Source organism: Pimephales promelas, chromosome 24, assembly GCF_988280905.1.
Source record: "Pimephales promelas chromosome 24, fPimPro1.hap1.1, whole genome shotgun sequence".
NCBI classification, from domain to species: Eukaryota; Metazoa; Chordata; class Actinopteri; order Cypriniformes; family Leuciscidae; genus Pimephales; species Pimephales promelas.
In genome coordinates, this window is record NC_142792.1 from 23206978 (window position 1) to 23226498 (window position 19521).

Genomic DNA, 19521 nt, shown 5'->3' on the forward strand with positions numbered 1-19521 from the left:
TTTATGGGTCTTTGGGCAGCAATAAAGGGCTAGGTCTCCCCGTCGGGGAATCGAACCCCGGTCTTCCGCGTGACAGGCGGAGATACTGTCCACTATACTAACGAGGAGTTGCAGAGACAGGTAGTCGCCCACCATCAGCCCGACTGCAACTCGCTGCAAACAGCCTTCCCATTTCCAGGAACGGCCTCATGCGTCATTTTAGGTCATCGCTTCAGAGAAGCCAGTGAAGCCAAACAAATCATCTAATACCATTTAAATATGAAGTGCTTAATTTAAATATGAACACACAATTTGTTGCAAGCATTCTTGTTGACCGCACAATTAGTGTGTGAGCATTCTTGCTGACCGCACATCTAGTCTATCTCCAACTGCCATGCGTTGGTGGTATAGTGGTGAGCATAGCTGCCTTCCAAGCAGTTGACCCGGGTTCGATTCCCGGCCAACGCAAATCCTTTTGCCCCTGGCTAACTCCTCCTTTAACTCGTGGCTGGAGCAAAACTTTTTTATGGGTCTTTGGGCAGCAATAAAGGGCTAGGTCTCCCCGTCGGGGAATCGAACCCCGGTCTTCCGCGTGACAGGCGGAGATACTGTCCACTATACTAACGAGGAGTTGCAGAGACAGGTAGTCGCCCACCATCAGCCCGACTGCAGCTCGCTGCAAACAGCCTTCCCATTTCCAGGAACGGCCTCATAAGTCATTTTAGGTCATTGCTTCACAGAAGCCAGTGAAGCCAAACAAATCATCTAATACCATTTAAATATGAAGTGCTTAATTTAAATATGAACACACAATGTGTTGCAATCATTCTTGTTGACCGCACAATTAGTGTGTGAGCATTCTTGCTGACCGCACATCTAGTCTATCTCCAACTGCCTGCGTTGGTGGTATAGTGGTGAGCATAGCTGCCTTCCAAGCAGTTGACCCGGGTTCGATTCCCGACCAACGCAAAAACCTTTTGCCCCTGGCCAACTCCTCCTTTAACTCGTGGCTCGAGCAAAAGTTTTTTATGGGTCTTTGGGCAGCAATAAAGGGCTAGGTCTCCCCGTCGGGGAATCGAACCCCGGTCTTCCGCGTGACAGGCGGAGATACTGTCCACTATACTAACGAGGAGTTGCAGAGACAGGTAGTCGCCCACCATCAGCCCGACTGCAGCTCGCTGCAAACAGCCTTCCCATTTCCAGGAACGGCCTCATAAGTCATTTTAGGTCATTGCTTCACAGAAGCCAGTGAAGCCAAACAAATCATCTAATACCATTTAAATATGAAGTGCTTAATTTAAATATGAACACACAATGTGTTGCAATCATTCTTGTTGACCGCACAATTAGTGTGTGAGCATTCTTGCTGACCGCACATCTAGTCTATCTCCAACTGCCTGCATTGGTGGTATAGTGGTGAGCATAGCTGCCTTCCAAGCAGTTGACCCGGGTTCGATTCCCGACCAACGCAAAAACCTTTTGCCCCTGGCCAACTCCTCCTTTAACTCGTGGCTCGAGCAAAAGTTTTTTATGGGTCTTTGGGCAGCAATAAAGGGCTAGGTCTCCCCGTCGGGGAATCGAACCCCGGTCTTCCGCGTGACAGGCGGAGATACTGTCCACTATACTAACGAGGAGTTGCAGAGACAGGTAGTCGCCCACCATCAGCCCGACTGCAGCTCGCTGCAAACAGCCTTCCCATTTCCAGGAACGGCCTCATGCGTCATTTTAGGTCATCGCTTCACAGAAGCCAGTGAAGCCAAACAAATCATCTAATACCATTTAAATATGAAGTGCTTAATTTAAATATGAACACACAATTTGTTGCAAGCATTCTTGTTGACCGCACAATTAGTGTGTGCATTTTTGCTGACCGCACATCTAGTCTATCTCCAACTGCCATGCGTTGGTGGTATAGTGGTGAGCATAGCTGCCTTCCAAGCAGTTGACCCGGGTTCGATTCCCGGCCAACGCAAATCCTTTTGCCCCTGGCTAACTCCTCCTTTAACTCGTGGCTGGAGCAAAACTTTTTTATGGGTCTTTGGGCAGCAATAAAGGGCTAGGTCTCCCCGTCGGGGAATCGAACCCCGGTCTTCCGCGTGACAGGCGGAGATACTGTCCACTATACTAACGAGGAGTTGCAGAGACAGGTAGTCGCCCACCATCAGCCCGACTGCAGCTCGCTGCAAACAGCCTTCCCATTTCCAGGAACGGCCTCATAAGTCATTTTAGGTCATTGCTTCACAGAAGCCAGTGAAGCCAAACAAATCATCTAATACCATTTAAATATGAAGTGCTTTATTTAAATATGAACACACAATTTGTTGCAAGCATTCTTGTTGACCGCACAATTAGTGTGTGCATTCTTGCTGACCGCACATCTAGTCTATCTCCAACTGCCATGCGTTGGTGGTATAGTGGTGAGCATAGCTGCCTTCCAAGCAGTTGACCCGGGTTCGATTCCCGGCCAACGCAAATCCTTTTGCCCCTGGCTAACTCCTCCTTTAACTCGTGGCTGGAGCAAAACTTTTTTATGGGTCTTTGGGCAGCAATAAAGGGCTAGGTCTCCCCGTCGGGGAATCGAACCCCGGTCTTCCGCGTGACAGGCGGAGATACTGTCCACTATACTAACGAGGAGTTGCAGAGACAGGTAGTCGCCCACCATCAGCCCGACTGCAGCTCGCTGCAAACAGCCTTCCCATTTCCAGGAACGGCCTCATAAGTCATTTTAGGTCATTGCTTCACAGAAGCCAGTGAAGCCAAACAAATCATCTAATACCATTTAAATATGAAGTGCTTAATTTAAATATGAACACACAATGTGTTGCAATCATTCTTGTTGACCGCACAATTAGTGTGTGAGCATTCTTGCTGACCGCACATCTAGTCTATCTCCAACTGCCTGCGTTGGTGGTATAGTGGTGAGCATAGCTGCCTTCCAAGCAGATGACCCGGGTTCGATTCCCGACCAACGCAAAAACCTTTTGCCCCTGGCCAACTCCTCCTTTAACTCGTGGCTCGAGCAAAAGTTTTTTATGGGTCTTTGGGCAGCAATAAAGGGCTAGGTCTCCCCGTCGGGGAATCGAACCCCGGTCTTCCGCGTGACAGGCGGAGATACTGTCCACTATACTAACGAGGAGTTGCAGAGACAGGTAGTCGCCCACCATCAGCCCGACTGCAGCTCGCTGCAAACAGCCTTCCCATTTCCAGGAACGGCCTCATAAGTCATTTTAGGTCATTGCTTCACAGAAGCCAGTGAAGCCAAACAAATCATCTAATACCATTTAAATATGAAGTGCTTAATTTAAATATGAACACACAATGTGTTGCAATCATTCTTGTTGACCGCACAATTAGTGTGTGAGCATTCTTGCTGACCGCACATCTAGTCTATCTCCAACTGCCTGCGTTGGTGGTATAGTGGTGAGCATAGCTGCCTTCCAAGCAGTTGACCCGGGTTCGATTCCCGACCAACGCAAAAACCTTTTGCCCCTGGCCAACTCCTCCTTTAACTCGTGGCTCGAGCAAAAGTTTTTTATGGGTCTTTGGGCAGCAATAAAGGGCTAGGTCTCCCCGTCGGGGAATCGAACCCCGGTCTTCCGCGTGACAGGCGGAGATACTGTCCACTATACTAACGAGGAGTTGCAGAGACAGGTAGTCGCCCACCATCAGCCCGACTGCAGCTCGCTGCAAACAGCCTTCCCATTTCCAGGAACGGCCTTATGCGTCATTTTAGGTCATCGCTTCACAGAAGCCAGTGAAGCCAAACAAATCATCTAATACCATTTAAATATGAAGTGCTTAATTTAAATATGAACACACAATTTGTTGCAAGCATTCTTGTTGACCGCACAATTAGTGTGTGCATTCTTGCTGACCGCACATCTAGTCTATCTCCAACTGCCATGCGTTGGTGGTATAGTGGTGAGCATAGCTGCCTTCCAAGCAGTTGACCCGGGTTCGATTCCCGGCCAACGCAAATCCTTTTGCCCCTGGCTAACTCCTCCTTTAACTCGTGGCTGGAGCAAAACTTTGTTATGGGTCTTTGGGCAGCAATAAAGGGCTAGGTCTCCCCGTCGGGGAATCGAACCCCGGTCTTCCGCGTGACAGGCGGAGATACTGTCCACTATACTAACGAGGAGTTGCAGAGACAGGTAGTCGCCCACCATCAGCCCGACTGCAGCTCGCTGCAAACAGCCTTCCCATTTCCAGGAACGGCCTCATAAGTCATTTTAGGTCATTGCTTCACAGAATCCAGTGAAGCCAAACAAATCATCTAATACCATTTAAATATGAAGTGCTTAATTTAAATATGAACACACAATGTGTTGCAATCATTCTTGTTGACCGCACAATTAGTGTGTGAGCATTCTTGCTGACCGCACATCTAGTCTATCTCCAACTGCCTGCGTTGGTGGTATAGTGGTGAGCATAGCTGCCTTCCAAGCAGTTGACCCGGGTTCGATTCCCGACCAACGCAAAAACCTTTTGCCCCAGGCCAACTCCTCCTTTAACTCGTGGCTCGAGCAAAAGTTTTTTATGGGTCTTTGGGCAGCAATAAAGGGCTAGGTCTCCCCGTCGGGGAATCGAACCCCGGTCTTCCGCGTGACAGGCGGAGATACTGTCCACTATACTAACGAGGAGTTGCAGAGACAGGTAGTCGCCCACCATCAGCCCGACTGCAGCTCGCTGCAAACAGCCTTCCCATTTCCAGGAACGGCCTCATAAGTCATTTTAGGTCATTGCTTCACAGAAGCCAGTGAAGCCAAACAAATCATCTAATACCATTTAAATATGAAGTGCTTAATTTAAATATGAACACACAATGTGTTGCAATCATTCTTGTTGACCGCACAATTAGTGTGTGAGCATTCTTGCTGACCGCACATCTAGTCTATCTCCAACTGCCTGCGTTGGTGGTATAGTGGTGAGCATAGCTGCCTTCCAAGCAGTTGACCCGGGTTCGATTCCCGACCAACGCAAAAACCTTTTGCCCCTGGCCAACTCCTCCTTTAACTCGTGGCTCGAGCAAAAGTTTTTTATGGGTCTTTGGGCAGCAATAAAGGGCTAGGTCTCCCCGTCGGGGAATCGAACCCCGGTCTTCCGCGTGACAGGCGGAGATACTGTCCACTATACTAACGATACTATACTAATAATGTGACGGTACGGGAGAAAATTTGCCTACCTGACATTGAGCTATTGACAATTTCGGTGAGACCATATTACTTGCCAAGGGAATTTCCTCATGTGTTTCTCTCAGTTGTGTACATTCACCCCAAGGCTAACTCCAAAAAAGCAAATGAGGTGTTATTTTCGGTGTTACAAAGACTTCAGTCCATCTCGCCTGATGCCCCATGTCTTGTTATGGGTGATTTTAACCATAGTAATTGCAACAAATCACTTAGCCATTTCCATCAGTACATTACTTGCCACACTCGTGGAAATAGAACTCTTGACTTATGTTATGGATCTATACGAGGAGCGTTCAGATCTGTTGCTGAGTCCCCATTGGGCTCTTCTGACCACAGTGTGGTGCACCTGTTTCCAACATATAAGTCTGTGCTGCGAAGGAGAGGCATACAATCACGGACAGTCCAGGTATGGAATGAGGATGGTATATCGGCCTTACGAGGGTGCTTTGAGTGCACGGACTGGTCGGTTTTTCACCTATTATCGGACAATATTAATGACTTGACTGATGCGGTGGGAAGTTACATCTCATTCTGTGTTGATAATGTGATTGATACTAAGGTTATCACCTGGCACTCAAATAATAAGCCTTGGTTTAATGCAGAATTGAAAAATCTTCTTAAAAAGAAAAGTGTTGTTTTTAAAAGTGGTGATAAAGTTGCTTACTCTGCAATTAGGAAGGAAGTAAGAGCCGCTATTGTGAAGGCAAAACAGAATTATAAAGAAAAAATAGAACATAAATATTTAAATGCTGATCAAAGGGCAGTATGGGATGGAATGAAACTAATGACAGGCATACAGGAAAGTACTAGATGTACATTATCTTTAAACGGGTATACATCTAATGTATGCTTAGCGAATGAACTTAACAAATTTTATTTGAGATTTAATGCAGATGATGATAACGTGAAATATGACTCTTGGCAGAGTAAGACCGTATTTAGTATCGATGCTTCTACGGTGGCTAGGTTTTTTAAAAGGATAAAAATAAATAAAAGTCCTGGACCGGATAATATTAGTGGTAAGGTGTTGAGAGCGTGTAGTGTACAGTTAAGTGGTATATTTTCACAGATCTTTAACATTTCTGTTAAAACGCAAACTGTCCCACAAATCTGGAAACATGCCATAATTGTTCCGTTGGCGAAGTGTAGGAGTCCGAAGGTTTTAAATGATTTTAGACCGGTAGCCCTTACCTCCCTTGTGATGAAAACATTTGAAAAAATTATGAGAATAGAGATACTGAAAAATGTTGAAAACAACTTGGATCCACTTCAGTTTGCGTACAGAGCGGGGAGGGGTGTTGAGGATGCCATAATTACTCTTGTACATTTGGTAGCTCAACATCTGGAGACCCCAAAAACAAGGGCACGGCTAGCTTTTATCGACTTCTCATCCGCATTTAACACAATTAAGCCACATTTGTTAGCCGATAAACTAGTCAGATTTTTTTAACCTTGATCTTAACCTGGTAGGATGGATCGTACATTTTTTATCTAACAGAACCCAGTGTGTGAGAGTCAATGGTTTGCTCTCTTCCAAGTTAAGTTCTTCTATTGGTTCACCTCAGGGGTGCGTTCTTTCCCCTTTGCTTTTTATTTTATATACTAATGATTGCAGGAGCACATTTGACAATAGGTATATGTTAAAGTTTGCAGATGATACGGTGATTGTGAGTCTCCTTGCAGATGAGGAGACATCTCATGGTCCAGTGGTGGAGGATTTTGTCTCCTGGTGTGCAGAGTGTAACCTAAATTTAAATATAACGAAGACCAAAGACATGATTATAGACTTTGGAAAATCGATCATCCCTGTCTCTCCTACTGTTATAAACGGAAAGGATATTGAGTTTGTGGACGAATATCGATACCTGGGTACAATTATCGATAATAAACTAAATTTTAATGCCAATACGGATGCCATTTGTAAAAAGGTCCAGCAGCGTATGTTTTTTCTGAGAAAAATGAACTCGTTTAAAGTATGTTCTGTGTTAATGACACTGTTTTATAGGAGTTTTATCGAATCTGTAATTTCTTATTGTGACATTGTATGGTTTGAATGTATCAACCTGTCAAATAGGAATAGAATGACTAAGCTGATTATGACTGCTTCTAAAGTGATTGGAGTTCAACAGATATTGCCTCAAGACATTTTTAAAAAACGAGTTGCCAAAAAAGCTTTTTCAATAATCAATTGCCCATCACATCCATTGCATAAAGAGTTTGTTATCCTTCCATCTGGCCGCAGATATAGAGTAATGGGGGGGAGAACTAGGAGGTTTAAGAACTCATTCATACCAACTGCTATTTTAATGCTGAATAGTTTGTAACCATGTGTGTTTCTTTTTGTTTCATGTAAGTCCATGTGCGTTTTGTGATGTGTAGCACCTGTGCAAAACCAATTTCCTAAGGGATAAATAAACTAAACTGAACTGAACTGAACGAGGAGTTGCAGAGACAGGTAGTCGCCCACCATCAGCCCGACTGCAGCTCGCTGCAAACAGCCTTCCCATTTCCAGGAACGGCCTCATGCGTCATTTTAGGTCATTGCTTCACAGAATCCAGTGAAGCCAAACAAATCATCTAATACCATTTAAATATGAAGTGCTTAATTTAAATATGACAAACAATTTGTTGCAAGCATTCTTGTTGACCGCACAATTAGTGTGTGCATTCTTGCTGACCGCACATCTAGTCTATCTCCAACTGCCTGCGTTGGTGGTATAGTGGTGAGCATAGCTGCCTTCCAAGCAGTTGACCCGGGTTCGATTCCTGGCCAATGCAAATCCTTTTGCCCCTGGCTAACTCCTCCTTTAACTCGTGGCTGGAGCAAAACTTTTTTATGGGTCTTTGGGCAGCAATAAAGGGCTAGGTCTCCCCGTCGGGGAATCGGACCCCGGTCTTCCGCGTGACAGGCGGAGATACTGTCCACTATACTAACGAGGAGTTGCAGAGACAGGTAGTCGCCCACCATCAGCCCGACTGCAGCTCGCTGCAAACAGCCTTCCCATTTCCAGGAACGGCCTCATGCGTCATTTTAGGTCATCGCTTCACAGAAGCCAGTGAAGCCAAACAAATCATCTAATACCATTTAAATATGAAGTGCTTAATTTAAATATGAACACACAATTTGTTGCAAGCATTCTTGTTGACCGCACAATTAGTGTGTGAGCATTCTTGCTGACCGCACATCTAGTCTATCTCCACTATACTAACGAGGAGTTGCAGAGACAGGTAGTCGCCCACCATCAGCCCGACTGCAGCTCGCTGCAAACAGCCTTCCCATTTCCAGGAACGGCCTCATGCTTCATTTTAGGTCATCGCTTCACAGAAGCCAGTGAAGCCAAACAAATCATCTAATACCATTTAAATATGAAGTGTTTAATTTAAATATGAAGAAATTAGAGCTTGCTTTTTTAATAAAGAGCCTGGTAGGTCAGGTCAAAAAGCTCATGCGTTTTTTTTTTTCACTGGCGTGCCCAAACAAAGAGAGTTTTGGATCCACTGCCGGACCCAAACAAAGAGAGTTTTTGATCCACTGCACCTACCAGCTGCTAATGTGTTGCGAGCATTCTTGCTGACCGCACAAACTGGCATCCAGTCTATTTCCAACCGCCTGCGTTGGTGGTATAGTGGTGAGCATAGCTGCCTTCCAAGCAGTTGACCCGGGTTCGATTCCCGGCCAACGCAAAGCCTTTTGCCCATGGCCAACTTCTCCTTTAACTCGTGGCTGGAGCAAAACTTTTTTATGGGTCTTTGGGCAGCAATAAAGGGCTAGGTCTCCCCGTCGGGGAATCGAACCCCGGTCTTCCGCGTGACAGGCGGAGATACTGTCCACTATACTAACGAGGAGTTGCAGAGACAGGTAGTCGCCCACCATCAGCCCGACTCCAGCTCGCTGCAAACAGCCTTCCCATTTCCAGGAACGGCCTCATGCGTCATTTTAGGTCATCGCTTCACAGAAGCCAGTGAAGCCAAACAAATCATCTAATACCATTTAAATATGAAGTGCTTAATTTAAATATGAACACAATTTGTTGCAAGCATTCTTGTTGACCGCACAATTAGTGTGTGAGCATTCTTGCTGACCGCACATCTAGTCTATCTCCAACTGCCTGCGTTGGTGGTATAGTGGTGAGCATAGCTGCCTTCTAAGCAGTTGACCCGGGTTCGATTCCCGGCCAACGCAAATCCTTTTGCCCCTGGCCAACTCCTCCTTTAACTCGTGGCTGGAGCAAAACTTTTTTATGGGTCTTTGGGCAGCAATAAAGGGCTAGGTCTCCCCGTCGGGGAATCGAGCCCCGGTCTTCCGCGTGACAGGCGGAGATACTGTCCACTATACTAACGAGGAGTTGCAGAGACAGGTAGTCGCCCACCATCAGCCCGACTGCAGCTCGCTGCAAACAGCCTTCCCATTTCCAGGAACGGCCTCATGCGTCATTTTAGGTCATCGCTTCACAGAAGCCAGTGAAGCCAAACAAATCATCTAATACCATTTAAATATGAAGTGCTTAATTTAAATATGACAAACAATTTGTTGCAAGCATTCTTGTTGACCGCACAATTAGTGCGGGGAATCGAACCCCGGTCTTCCGCGTGACAGGTGGAGATACTTAAAAAACTTTTTTATGGGTCTTTGGGCAGCAATAAAGGGCTAGGTCTCCCCGTCGGGGAATCGAACCCCGGTCTTCCGCGTGACAGGCGGAGATACTGTCCACTATACTAACGAGGAGTTGCAGAGACAGGTAGTCGCCCACCATCAGCCCGACTGCAGCTCGCTGCAAACAGCCTTCCCATTTCCAGGAACGGCCTCATGCGTCATTTTAGGTCATCGCTTCACAGAAGCCAGTGAAGCCAAACAAATCATCTAATACCATTTAAATATGAAGTGCTTAATTTAAATATGACAAACAATTTGTTGCAAGCATTCTTGTTGACCGCACAATTAGTGTGTGCATTCTTGCTGACCGCACATCTAGTCTATCTCCAACTGCCTGCGTTGGTGGTATAGTGGTGAGCATAGCTGCCTTCCAAGCAGTTGACCCGGGTTCGATTCCTGGCCAACGCAAATCCTTTTGCCCCTGGCTAACTCCTCCTTTAACTCGTGGCTGGAGCAAAACTTTTTTATGGGTCTTTGGGCAGCAATAAAGGGCTAGGTCTCCCCGTCGGGGAATCGGACCCCGGTCTTCCGCGTGACAGGCGGAGATACTGTCCACTATACTAACGAGGAGTTGCAGAGACAGGTAGTCGCCCACCATCAGCCCGACTGCAGCTCGCTGCAAACAGCCTTCCCATTTCCAGGAACGGCCTCATGCGTCATTTTAGGTCATCGCTTCACAGAAGCCAGTGAAGCCAAACAAATCATCTAATACCATTTAAATATGAAGTGCTTAATTTAAATATGAACACACAATTTGTTGCAAGCATTCTTGTTGACCGCACAATTAGTGTGTGAGCATTCTTGCTGACCGCACATCTAGTCTATCTCCACTATACTAACGAGGAGTTGCAGAGACAGGTAGTCGCCCACCATCAGCCCGACTGCAGCTCGCTGCAAACAGCCTTCCCATTTCCAGGAACGGCCTATGCTTCATTTTAGGTCATCGCTTCACAGAAGCCAGTGAAGCCAAACAAATCATCTAATACCATTTAAATATGAAGTGTTTAATTTAAATATGAAGAAATTAGAGCTTGCTTTTTTAATAAAGAGCCTGGTAGGTCAGGTCAAAAAGCTCATGCGTTTTTTTTTTTCACTGGCGTGCCCAAACAAAGAGAGTTTTGGATCCACTGCCGGACCCAAACAAAGAGAGTTTTTGATCCACTGCACCTACCAGCTGCTAATGTGTTGCGAGCATTCTTGCTGACCGCACAAACTGGCATCCAGTCTATTTCCAACCGCCTGCGTTGGTGGTATAGTGGTGAGCATAGCTGCCTTCCAAGCAGTTGACCCGGGTTCGATTCCCGGCCAACGCAAAGCCTTTTGCCCATGGCCAACTTCTCCTTTAACTCGTGGCTGGAGCAAAACGGCCTCATGCGTCATTTTAGGTCATCGCTTCACAGAAGCCAGTGAAGCCAAACAAATCATCTAATACCATTTAAATATGAAGTGCTTAATTTAAATATGAACACACAATTTGTTGCAAGCATTCTTGTTGACCGCACAATTAGTGTGTGCATTCTTGCTGACCGCACATCTAGTCTATCTCCAACTGCCATGCGTTGGTGGTATAGTGGTGAGCATAGCTGCCTTCCAAGCAGTTGACCCGGGTTCGATTCCCGGCCAACGCAAATCCTTTTGCCCCTGGCTAACTCCTCCTTTAACTCGTGGCTGGAGCAAAACTTTTTTATGGGTCTTTGGGCAGCAATAAAGGGCTAGGTCTCCCCGTCGGGGAATCGAACCCCGGTCTTCCGCGTGACAGGCGGAGATACTGTCCACTATACTAACGAGGAGTTGCAGAGACAGGTAGTCGCCCACCATCAGCCCGACTGCAGCTCGCTGCAAACAGCCTTCCCATTTCCAGGAACGGCCTCATGCGTCATTTTAGGTCATCGCTTCACAGAAGCCAGTGAAGCCAAACAAATCATCTAATACCATTTAAATATGAAGTGCTTAATTTAAATATGAACACACAATTTGTTGCAAGCATTCTTGTTGACCGCACAATTAGTGTGTGCATTCTTGCTGACCGCACATCTAGTCTATCTCCAACTGCCTGCGTTGGTGGTATAGTGGTGAGCATAGCTGCCTTCCAAGCAGTTGACCCGGGTTCGATTCCCGGCCAACGCAAATCCTTTTGCCTCTGGCTAACTCCTCCTTTAACTCGTGGCTGGAGCAAAACTTTTTTATGGGTCTTTGGGCAGCAATAAAGGGCTAGGTCTCCCCGTCGAGGAATCGATCCCCGGTCTTCCGCGTGACAGGCGGAGATACTGTCCACTATACTAACGAGGAGTTGCAGAGACAGGTAGTCGCCCACCATCAGCCCGACTGCCTTCCCATTTCCAGGAACGGCCTCATGCATCATTTTAGGTCATCGCTTCACAGAAGCCAGTGAAGCCAAACAAATCATCTAATACCATTTAAATATGAAGTGCTTAATTTAAATATGAACACACAATTTGTTGCAAGCATTCTTGTTGACCGCACAATTAGTGTGTGCATTCTTGCTGACCGCACATCTAGTCTATCTCCAACTGCCATGCGTTGGTGGTATAGTGGTGAGCATAGCTGCCTTCCAAGCAGTTGACCCGGGTTCGATTCCCGGCCAACGCAAATCCTTTTGCCCCTGGCTAACTCCTTCTTTAACTCGTGGCTGGAGCAAAACTTTTTTATGGGTCTTTGGGCAGCAATAAAGGGCTAGGTCTCCCCGTCGGGGAATCGAACCCCGGTCTTCCGCGTGACAGGCGGAGATACTGTCCACTATACTAACGAGGAGTTGCAGAGACAGGTAGTCGCCCACCATCAGCCCGACTGCAGCTCGCTGCAAACAGCCTTCCCATTTCCAGGAACGGCCTCATGCGTCATTTTAGGTCATCGCTTCACAGAAGCCAGTGAAGCCAAACAAATCATCTAATACCATTTAAATATGAAGTGCTTAATTTAAATATGAACACACAATTTGTTGCAAGCATTCTTGTTGACCGCACAATTAGTGTGTGCATTCTTGCTGACCGCACATCTAGTCTACCTCCAACTGCCTGCGTTGGTGGTATAGTGGTGAGCATAGCTGCCTTCCAAGCAGTTGACCCGGATTCGATTCCCGGCCAACGCAAATCCTTTTGCCCCTGGCTAACTCCTCCTTTAACTCGTGGCTGGAGCAAAACTTTTTTATGGGTCTTTGGGCAGCAATAAAGGGCTAGGTCTCCCCGTCGGGGAATCGAACCCCGGTCTTCCGCGTGACAGGCGGAGATACTGTCCACTATACTAACGAGGAGTTGCAGAGACAGGTAGTCGCCCACCATCAGCCCGACTGCAGCTCGCTGCAAACAGCCTTCCCATTTCCAGGAACGGCCTCATGCGTCATTTTAGGTCATCGCTTCACAGAAGCCAGTGAAGCCAAACAAATCATCTAATACCATTTAAATATGAAGTGTTTAATTTAAATATGAAGAAATTAGAGCTTGCTTTTTTAATAAAGAGCCTGGTAGGTCAGGTCAAAAAGCTCATGCGTTTTTTTTTTTCACTGGCGTGCCCAAACAAAGAGAGTTTTGGATCCACTGCCGGACCCAAACAAAGAGAGTTTTTGATCCACTGCACCTACCAGCTGCTAATGTGTTGCGAGCATTCTTGCTGACCGCACAAACTGGCATCCAGTCTGTCTCCAACTGCCTGCGTTGGTGGTATAGTGGTGAGCATAGCTGCCTTCCAAGCAGTTGACCCGGGTTCGATTCCCGGCCAACGCAAATCCTTTTGCCCCTGGCTAACTCCTCCTTTAACTCGTGGCTGGAGCAAAACTTTTTTATGGGTCTTTGGGCAGCAGTAAAGGGCTAGGTCTCCCGGTCGGGGAATCGAACCCCGGTCTTCCGCGTGACAGGCGGAGATACTGTCCACTATACTAACGAGGAGTTGCAGAGACAGGTAGTTGCCCACCATCAGCCCGACTGCAGCTCGCTGCAAACAGCCTTCCCATTTCCAGGAACGGCCTCATAAGTCATTTTAGGTCATCGCTTCACAGAAGCCAGTGAAGCCAAACAAATCATCTAATACCATTTAAATATGAAGTGCTTAATTTAAATATGAACACACAATTTGTTGCAAGCATTCTTGTTGACCGCACAATTAGTGTGTGAGCATTCTTGCTGACCGCACATCTAGTCTATCTCCAACTGCCATGCGTTGGTGGTATAGTGGTGAGCATAGCTGCCTTCCAAGCAGTTGACCCGGGTTCGATTCCCGGCCAACGCAAATCCTTTTGCCTCTGGCTAACTCCTCCTTTAACTCGTGGCTGGAGCAAAACTTTTTTATGGGTCTTTGGGCAGCAATAAAGGGCTAGGTCTCCCCGTCGGGGAATCGAACCCCGGTCTTCCGCGTGACAGGCGGAGATACTGTCCACTATACTAACGAGGAGTTGCAGAGACAGGTAGTCGCCCACCATCAGCCCGACTGCAGCTCGCTGCAAACAGCCTTCCCATTTCCAGGAACGGCCTCATAAGTCATTTTAGGTCATTGCTTCACAGAAGCCAGTGAAGCCAAACAAATCATCTAATACCATTTAAATATGAAGTGCTTAATTTAAATATGAACACACAATTTGTTGCAAGCATTCTTGTTGACCGCACAATTAGTGTGTGAGCATTCTTGCTGACCGCACATCTAGTCTACCTCCAACTGCCTGCGTTGGTGGTATAGTGGTGAGCATAGCTGCCTTCCAAGCAGTTGACCCGGGTTCGATTCCCGGCCAACGCAAATCCTTTTGCCCCTGGCCAACTCCTCCTTTAACTCGTGGCTGGAGCAAAACTTTTTTATGGGTCTTTGGGCAGCAATAAAGGGCTAGGTCTCCCCGTCGGGGAATCGAACCCCGGTCTTCCGCGTGACAGGCGGAGATACTGTCCACTATACTAACGAGGAGTTGCAGAGACAGGTAGTCGCCCACCATCAGCCCGACTGCAGCTCGCTGCAAACAGCCTTCCCATTTCCAGGAACAGCCTCATGCGTCATTTTAGGTCATCGCTTCACAGAAGCCAGTGAAGCCAAACAAATCATCTAATACCATTTAAATATGAAGTGTTTAATTTAAATATGAAGAAATTAGAGCTTGCTTTTTTAATAAAGAGCCTGGTAGGTCAGGTCAAAAAGCTCATGCGTTTTTTTTTTTCACTGGCGTGCCCAAACAAAGAGAGTTTTGGATCCACTGCCGGACCCAAACAAAGAGAGTTTTTGATCCACTGCATCTACCAGCTGCTAATGTGTTGCGAGCATTCTTGCTGACCGCACAAACTGGCATCCAGTCTGTCTCCAACCGCCTGCGTTGGTGGTATAGTGGTGAGCATAGCTGCCTTCCAAGCAGTTGACCCGGGTTCGATTCCCGGCCAACGCAAATCCTTTTGCCCCTGGCTAACTCCTCCTTTAACTCGTGGCTGGAGCAAAACTTTTTTATGGGTCTTTGGGCAGCAATAAAGGGCTAGGTCTCCCCGTCGGGGAATCGAACCCCGGTCTTCCGCGTGACAGGCGGAGATACTGTCCACTATACTAACGAGGAGTTTCAGAGACAGGTAGTCGCCCACCATCAGCCCGACTGCAACTCGCTGCAAACAGCCTTCCCATTTCCAGGAACGGCCTCATGCGTCATTTTAGGTCATCGCTTCACAGAAGCCAGTGAAGCCAAACAAATCATCTAATACCATTTAAATATGAAGTGCTTAATTTAAATATGAACACACAATTTGTTGCAAGCATTCTTGTTGACCGCACAATTAGTGTGTGAGCATTCTTGCTGACCGCACATCTAGTCTATCTCCAACTGCCTGCGTTGGTGGTATAGTGGTGAGCATAGCTGCCTTCCAAGCAGTTGACCCGGGTTCGATTCCCGGCCAACGCAAATCCTTTTGCCCCTGGCTAACTCCTCCTTTAACTCGTGGCTGGAGCAAAACTTTTTTATGGGTCTTTGGGCAGCAATAAAGGGCTAGGTCTCCCCGTCGGGGAATCGAACCCCGGTCTTCCGCGTGACAGGCGGAGACACTGTCCACTATACTAACGAGGAGTTGCAGAGACAGGTAGTCGCCCACCATCAGCCCGACTGCAGCTCGCTGCAAACAGCCTTCCCATTTCCAGGAACGGCCTCATGCGTCATTTTAGGTCATCGCTTCACAGAAGCCAGTGAAGCCAAACAAATCATCTAATACCATTTAAATATGAAGTGCTTAATTTAAATATGAACACACAATTTGTTGCAAGCATTCTTGTTGACCGCACAATTAGTGTGTGCATTCTTGCTGACCGCACATCTAGTCTATCTCCAACTGCCTGCGTTGGTGGTATAGTGGTGAGCATAGCTGCCTTCCAAGCAGTTGACCCGGGTTCGATTCCCGGCCAACGCAAATCCTTTTGCCCCTGGCTAACTCCTCCTTTAACTCGTGGCTGGAGCAAAACTTTTTTATGGGTCTTTGGGCAGCAATAAAGGGCTAGGTCTCCCCTTCGGGGAATCGAACCCCGGTCTTCCGCGTGACAGGCGGAGATACTGTCCACTATACTAACGAGGAGTTGCAGAGACAGGTAGTCGCCCACCATCAGCCCGACTGCAGCTCGATGCAAACAGCCTTCCCATTTCCAGGAACGGCCTCATAAGTCATTTTAGGTCATCGCTTCACAGAAGCCAGTGAAGCCAAACAAATCATCTAATACCATTTAAATATGAAGTGCTTAATTTAAATATGAACACACAATTTGTTGCAAGCATTCTTGTTGACCGCACAATTAGTGTGTGCATTCTTGCTGACCGCACATCTATTCTATCTCCAACTGCCATGCGTTGGTGGTATAGTGGTGAGCATAGCTGCCTTCCAAGCAGTTGACCCGGGTTCGATTCCCGGCCAACGCAAATCCTTTTGCCCCTGGCTAACTCCTCCTTTAACTCGTGGCTGGAGCAAAACTTTTTTATGGGTCTTTGGGCAGCAATAAAGGGCTAGGTCTCCCCGTCGGGGAATCGAACCCCGGTCTTCCGCGTGACAGGCGAAGATACTGTCCACTATACTAACGAGGAGTTGCAGAGACAGGTAGTCGCCCACCATCAGCCCGACTGCAGCTCGCTGCAAACAGCCTTCCCATTTCCAGGAATGGCCTCATGCGTCATTTTAGGTCATCGCTTCACAGAAGCCAGTGAAGCCAAACAAATCATTTAATACCATTTAAATATGAAGTGTTTAATTTAAATATGAAGAAATTAGAGCTTGCTTTTTTAATAAAGAGCCTGGTAGGTCAGGTCAAAAAGCTCATGCGTTTTTTTTTTTCACTGGCGTGCCCAAACAAAGAGAGTTTTGGATCCACTGCCGGACCCAAACAAAGAGAGTTTTTGATCCACTGCACCTACCAGCTGCTAATGTGTTGCGAGCATTCTTGCTGACCGCACAAACTGGCATCCAGTCTGTCTCCAACCGCCTGCGTTGGTGGTATAGTGGTGAGCATAGCTGCCTTCCAAGCAGTTGACCCGGGTTCGATTCCCGGCCAACGCAAATCCTTTTGCCCCTGGCTAACTCCTCCTTTAACTAGTGGCTGGAGCAAAACTTTTTTATGGGTCTTTGGGCAGCAATAAAGGGCTAGGTCTCCCCGTCGGGGAATCGAACCCCGGTCTTCCGCGTGACAGGCGGAGATACTGTCCACTATACTAACGAGGAGTTGCAGAGACAGGTAGTCGCCCACCATCAGCCCGACTGCAACTCGCTGCAAACAGCCTTCCCATTTCCAGGAACGGCCTCATGCGTCATTTTAGGTCATCGCTTCACAGAAGCCAGTGAAGCCAAACAAATCATCTAATACCATTTAAATATGAAGTGCTTAATTTAAATATGAACACACAATTTGTTGCAAGCATTCTTGTTGACCGCACAATTAGTGTGTGCATTCTTGCTGACCGCACATCTAGTCTATCTCCAACTGCCATGCGTTGGTGGTATAGTGGTGAGCATAGCTGCCTTCCAAGCAGTTGACCCGGGTTCGATTCCCGACCAACGCAAAACCCTTTTGCCCCTGGCCAACTCCTCCTTTAACTCGTGGCTCGAGCAAAAGTTTTTTATGGGTCTTTGGGCAGCAATAAAGGGCTAGGTCTCCCCGTCGGGGAATCGAACCCCGGTCTTCCGCGTGACAGGCGGAGATACTGTCCACTATACTAACGAGGAGTTGCAGAGACAGGTAGTCGCCCACCATCAGCCCGACTGCAGCTCGCTGCAAACAGCCTTCCCATTTCCAGGAACGGCCTTATGCGTCATTTTAGGTCATCGCTTCACAGAAGCCAGTGAAGCCAAACAAATCATCTAATACCATTTAAATATGAAGTGCTTAATTTAAATATGAACACACAATTTGTTGCAAGCATTCTTGTTGACCGCACAATTAGTGTGTGAGCATTCTTGCTGACCGCACATCTAGTCTATCTCCAACTGCCTGCGTTGGTGGTATAGTGGTGAGCATAGCTGCCTTCCAAGCAGTTGACCCGGGTTCGATTCCCGGCCAACGCAAATCCTTTTGCCCCTGGCCAACTCCTCCTTTAACTCGTGGCTGGAGCAAAACTTTTTTATGGGTCTTTGGGCAGCAATAAAGGGCTAGGTCTCCCCGTCGGGGAATCGAACCCCGGTCTTCCGCGTGACAGGCGGAGATACTGTCCACTATACTAACGAGGAGTTGCAGAGACAGGTAGTCGCCCACCATCAGCCCGACTGCAGCTCGCTGCAAACAGCCTTCCCATTTCCAGGAACGGCCTCATAAGTCATTTTAGGTCATTGCTTCACAGAAGCCAGTGAAGCCAAACAAATCATCTAATACCATTTAAATATGAAGTGCTTAATTTAAATATGAACACACAATTTGTTGCAAGCATTCTTGCTGACCGCACAATTAGTGTGTGAGCATTCTTGCTGACCGCACATCTAGTCTACCTCCAACTGCCTGCGTTGGTGGTATAGTGGTGAGCATAGCTGCCTTCCAAGCAGTTGACCCGGATTCGATTCCCGGCCAACGCAAATCCTTTTGCCCCTGGCTAACTCCTCCTTTAACTCGTGGCTGGAGCAAAACTTTTTTATGGGTCTTTGGGCAGCAATAAAGGGCTAGGTCTCCCCGTCGGGGAATCGAACCCCGGTCTTCCGCGTGACAGGCGGAGATACTGTCCACTATACTAACGAGGAGTTGCAGAGACAGGTAGTCGCCCACCATCAGCCCGACTGCAGCTCGCTGCAAACAGCCTTCCCATTTCCAGGAACGGCCTCATGCGTCATTTTAGGTCATCGCTTCACAGAAGCCAGTGAAGCCAAACAAATCATCTAATACCATTTAAATATGAAGTGTTTAATTTAAATATGAAGAAATTAGAGCTTGCTTTTTTAATAAAGAGCCTGGTAGGTCAGGTCAAAAAGCTCATGCGTTTTTTTTTTTCACTGGCGTGCCCAAACAAAGAGAGTTTTGGATCCACTGCCGGACCCAAACAAAGAGAGTTTTTGATCCACTGCACCTACCAGCTGCTAATGTGTTGCGAGCATTCTTGCTGACCGCACAAACTGGCATCCAGTCTGTCTCCAACCGCCTGCGTTGGTGGTATAGTGGTGAGCATAGCTGCCTTCCAAGCAGTTGACCCGGGTTCGATTCCCGGCCAACGCAAATCCTTTTGCCCCTGGCTAACTCCTCCTTTAACTCGTGGCTGGAGCAAAACTTTTTTAT

The 19521-nt window shown here is 47.3% G+C and overlaps 42 non-coding genes across 42 annotated transcripts; 20 read left to right on the forward strand and 22 right to left on the reverse strand.

Annotated features, from left to right (window-relative positions):
* Positions 1–35: 35 nt before the first annotated feature.
* Positions 36–107, reverse strand: trnad-guc (transfer RNA aspartic acid (anticodon GUC)). The gene has a single exon. It is a non-coding gene; the product is annotated as a tRNA-Asp (tRNA).
* Positions 108–375: 268 nt separating this feature from the next.
* On the forward strand, positions 376–447 carry trnag-ucc (transfer RNA glycine (anticodon UCC)). The gene has a single exon. It is a non-coding gene; the product is annotated as a tRNA-Gly (tRNA).
* Positions 448–537: 90 nt separating this feature from the next.
* On the reverse strand, positions 538–609 carry trnad-guc (transfer RNA aspartic acid (anticodon GUC)). The gene has a single exon. It is a non-coding gene; the product is annotated as a tRNA-Asp (tRNA).
* Positions 610–1039: 430 nt separating this feature from the next.
* Positions 1040–1111, reverse strand: trnad-guc (transfer RNA aspartic acid (anticodon GUC)). The gene has a single exon. It is a non-coding gene; the product is annotated as a tRNA-Asp (tRNA).
* Positions 1112–1541: 430 nt separating this feature from the next.
* On the reverse strand, positions 1542–1613 carry trnad-guc (transfer RNA aspartic acid (anticodon GUC)). Its single transcript has one exon. It is a non-coding gene; the product is annotated as a tRNA-Asp (tRNA).
* Positions 1614–1879: 266 nt separating this feature from the next.
* On the forward strand, positions 1880–1951 carry trnag-ucc (transfer RNA glycine (anticodon UCC)). Its single transcript has one exon. It is a non-coding gene; the product is annotated as a tRNA-Gly (tRNA).
* Positions 1952–2041: 90 nt separating this feature from the next.
* trnad-guc (transfer RNA aspartic acid (anticodon GUC)) lies at positions 2042–2113 on the reverse strand. Its single transcript has one exon. It is a non-coding gene; the product is annotated as a tRNA-Asp (tRNA).
* A 266-nt stretch (positions 2114–2379) lies between these two features.
* trnag-ucc (transfer RNA glycine (anticodon UCC)) lies at positions 2380–2451 on the forward strand. The gene has a single exon. It is a non-coding gene; the product is annotated as a tRNA-Gly (tRNA).
* A 90-nt stretch (positions 2452–2541) lies between these two features.
* On the reverse strand, positions 2542–2613 carry trnad-guc (transfer RNA aspartic acid (anticodon GUC)). The gene has a single exon. It is a non-coding gene; the product is annotated as a tRNA-Asp (tRNA).
* Positions 2614–3043: 430 nt separating this feature from the next.
* trnad-guc (transfer RNA aspartic acid (anticodon GUC)) lies at positions 3044–3115 on the reverse strand. The gene has a single exon. It is a non-coding gene; the product is annotated as a tRNA-Asp (tRNA).
* Positions 3116–3545: 430 nt separating this feature from the next.
* On the reverse strand, positions 3546–3617 carry trnad-guc (transfer RNA aspartic acid (anticodon GUC)). The gene has a single exon. It is a non-coding gene; the product is annotated as a tRNA-Asp (tRNA).
* A 266-nt stretch (positions 3618–3883) lies between these two features.
* Positions 3884–3955, forward strand: trnag-ucc (transfer RNA glycine (anticodon UCC)). Its single transcript has one exon. It is a non-coding gene; the product is annotated as a tRNA-Gly (tRNA).
* Positions 3956–4045: 90 nt separating this feature from the next.
* On the reverse strand, positions 4046–4117 carry trnad-guc (transfer RNA aspartic acid (anticodon GUC)). The gene has a single exon. It is a non-coding gene; the product is annotated as a tRNA-Asp (tRNA).
* A 430-nt stretch (positions 4118–4547) lies between these two features.
* Positions 4548–4619, reverse strand: trnad-guc (transfer RNA aspartic acid (anticodon GUC)). The gene has a single exon. It is a non-coding gene; the product is annotated as a tRNA-Asp (tRNA).
* Positions 4620–8780: 4161 nt separating this feature from the next.
* Positions 8781–8852, forward strand: trnag-ucc (transfer RNA glycine (anticodon UCC)). Its single transcript has one exon. It is a non-coding gene; the product is annotated as a tRNA-Gly (tRNA).
* A 90-nt stretch (positions 8853–8942) lies between these two features.
* On the reverse strand, positions 8943–9014 carry trnad-guc (transfer RNA aspartic acid (anticodon GUC)). The gene has a single exon. It is a non-coding gene; the product is annotated as a tRNA-Asp (tRNA).
* A 265-nt stretch (positions 9015–9279) lies between these two features.
* trnar-ucu (transfer RNA arginine (anticodon UCU)) lies at positions 9280–9351 on the forward strand. Its single transcript has one exon. It is a non-coding gene; the product is annotated as a tRNA-Arg (tRNA).
* A 471-nt stretch (positions 9352–9822) lies between these two features.
* Positions 9823–9894, reverse strand: trnad-guc (transfer RNA aspartic acid (anticodon GUC)). Its single transcript has one exon. It is a non-coding gene; the product is annotated as a tRNA-Asp (tRNA).
* A 1169-nt stretch (positions 9895–11063) lies between these two features.
* trnag-ucc (transfer RNA glycine (anticodon UCC)) lies at positions 11064–11135 on the forward strand. The gene has a single exon. It is a non-coding gene; the product is annotated as a tRNA-Gly (tRNA).
* A 243-nt stretch (positions 11136–11378) lies between these two features.
* Positions 11379–11450, forward strand: trnag-ucc (transfer RNA glycine (anticodon UCC)). The gene has a single exon. It is a non-coding gene; the product is annotated as a tRNA-Gly (tRNA).
* A 90-nt stretch (positions 11451–11540) lies between these two features.
* On the reverse strand, positions 11541–11612 carry trnad-guc (transfer RNA aspartic acid (anticodon GUC)). The gene has a single exon. It is a non-coding gene; the product is annotated as a tRNA-Asp (tRNA).
* Positions 11613–11877: 265 nt separating this feature from the next.
* trnag-ucc (transfer RNA glycine (anticodon UCC)) lies at positions 11878–11949 on the forward strand. The gene has a single exon. It is a non-coding gene; the product is annotated as a tRNA-Gly (tRNA).
* Positions 11950–12360: 411 nt separating this feature from the next.
* On the forward strand, positions 12361–12432 carry trnag-ucc (transfer RNA glycine (anticodon UCC)). The gene has a single exon. It is a non-coding gene; the product is annotated as a tRNA-Gly (tRNA).
* Positions 12433–12522: 90 nt separating this feature from the next.
* Positions 12523–12594, reverse strand: trnad-guc (transfer RNA aspartic acid (anticodon GUC)). Its single transcript has one exon. It is a non-coding gene; the product is annotated as a tRNA-Asp (tRNA).
* A 427-nt stretch (positions 12595–13021) lies between these two features.
* trnad-guc (transfer RNA aspartic acid (anticodon GUC)) lies at positions 13022–13093 on the reverse strand. Its single transcript has one exon. It is a non-coding gene; the product is annotated as a tRNA-Asp (tRNA).
* A 397-nt stretch (positions 13094–13490) lies between these two features.
* Positions 13491–13562, forward strand: trnag-ucc (transfer RNA glycine (anticodon UCC)). The gene has a single exon. It is a non-coding gene; the product is annotated as a tRNA-Gly (tRNA).
* Positions 13563–13992: 430 nt separating this feature from the next.
* trnag-ucc (transfer RNA glycine (anticodon UCC)) lies at positions 13993–14064 on the forward strand. The gene has a single exon. It is a non-coding gene; the product is annotated as a tRNA-Gly (tRNA).
* A 90-nt stretch (positions 14065–14154) lies between these two features.
* On the reverse strand, positions 14155–14226 carry trnad-guc (transfer RNA aspartic acid (anticodon GUC)). The gene has a single exon. It is a non-coding gene; the product is annotated as a tRNA-Asp (tRNA).
* Positions 14227–14493: 267 nt separating this feature from the next.
* On the forward strand, positions 14494–14565 carry trnag-ucc (transfer RNA glycine (anticodon UCC)). The gene has a single exon. It is a non-coding gene; the product is annotated as a tRNA-Gly (tRNA).
* A 90-nt stretch (positions 14566–14655) lies between these two features.
* trnad-guc (transfer RNA aspartic acid (anticodon GUC)) lies at positions 14656–14727 on the reverse strand. The gene has a single exon. It is a non-coding gene; the product is annotated as a tRNA-Asp (tRNA).
* A 397-nt stretch (positions 14728–15124) lies between these two features.
* Positions 15125–15196, forward strand: trnag-ucc (transfer RNA glycine (anticodon UCC)). Its single transcript has one exon. It is a non-coding gene; the product is annotated as a tRNA-Gly (tRNA).
* A 90-nt stretch (positions 15197–15286) lies between these two features.
* Positions 15287–15358, reverse strand: trnad-guc (transfer RNA aspartic acid (anticodon GUC)). Its single transcript has one exon. It is a non-coding gene; the product is annotated as a tRNA-Asp (tRNA).
* Positions 15359–15625: 267 nt separating this feature from the next.
* Positions 15626–15697, forward strand: trnag-ucc (transfer RNA glycine (anticodon UCC)). The gene has a single exon. It is a non-coding gene; the product is annotated as a tRNA-Gly (tRNA).
* Positions 15698–16124: 427 nt separating this feature from the next.
* Positions 16125–16196, forward strand: trnag-ucc (transfer RNA glycine (anticodon UCC)). The gene has a single exon. It is a non-coding gene; the product is annotated as a tRNA-Gly (tRNA).
* Positions 16197–16624: 428 nt separating this feature from the next.
* Positions 16625–16696, forward strand: trnag-ucc (transfer RNA glycine (anticodon UCC)). Its single transcript has one exon. It is a non-coding gene; the product is annotated as a tRNA-Gly (tRNA).
* A 559-nt stretch (positions 16697–17255) lies between these two features.
* On the forward strand, positions 17256–17327 carry trnag-ucc (transfer RNA glycine (anticodon UCC)). The gene has a single exon. It is a non-coding gene; the product is annotated as a tRNA-Gly (tRNA).
* A 90-nt stretch (positions 17328–17417) lies between these two features.
* Positions 17418–17489, reverse strand: trnad-guc (transfer RNA aspartic acid (anticodon GUC)). Its single transcript has one exon. It is a non-coding gene; the product is annotated as a tRNA-Asp (tRNA).
* A 429-nt stretch (positions 17490–17918) lies between these two features.
* Positions 17919–17990, reverse strand: trnad-guc (transfer RNA aspartic acid (anticodon GUC)). Its single transcript has one exon. It is a non-coding gene; the product is annotated as a tRNA-Asp (tRNA).
* A 267-nt stretch (positions 17991–18257) lies between these two features.
* trnag-ucc (transfer RNA glycine (anticodon UCC)) lies at positions 18258–18329 on the forward strand. Its single transcript has one exon. It is a non-coding gene; the product is annotated as a tRNA-Gly (tRNA).
* Positions 18330–18419: 90 nt separating this feature from the next.
* Positions 18420–18491, reverse strand: trnad-guc (transfer RNA aspartic acid (anticodon GUC)). The gene has a single exon. It is a non-coding gene; the product is annotated as a tRNA-Asp (tRNA).
* A 429-nt stretch (positions 18492–18920) lies between these two features.
* Positions 18921–18992, reverse strand: trnad-guc (transfer RNA aspartic acid (anticodon GUC)). The gene has a single exon. It is a non-coding gene; the product is annotated as a tRNA-Asp (tRNA).
* A 397-nt stretch (positions 18993–19389) lies between these two features.
* Positions 19390–19461, forward strand: trnag-ucc (transfer RNA glycine (anticodon UCC)). Its single transcript has one exon. It is a non-coding gene; the product is annotated as a tRNA-Gly (tRNA).
* Positions 19462–19521: the final 60 nt, after the last annotated feature.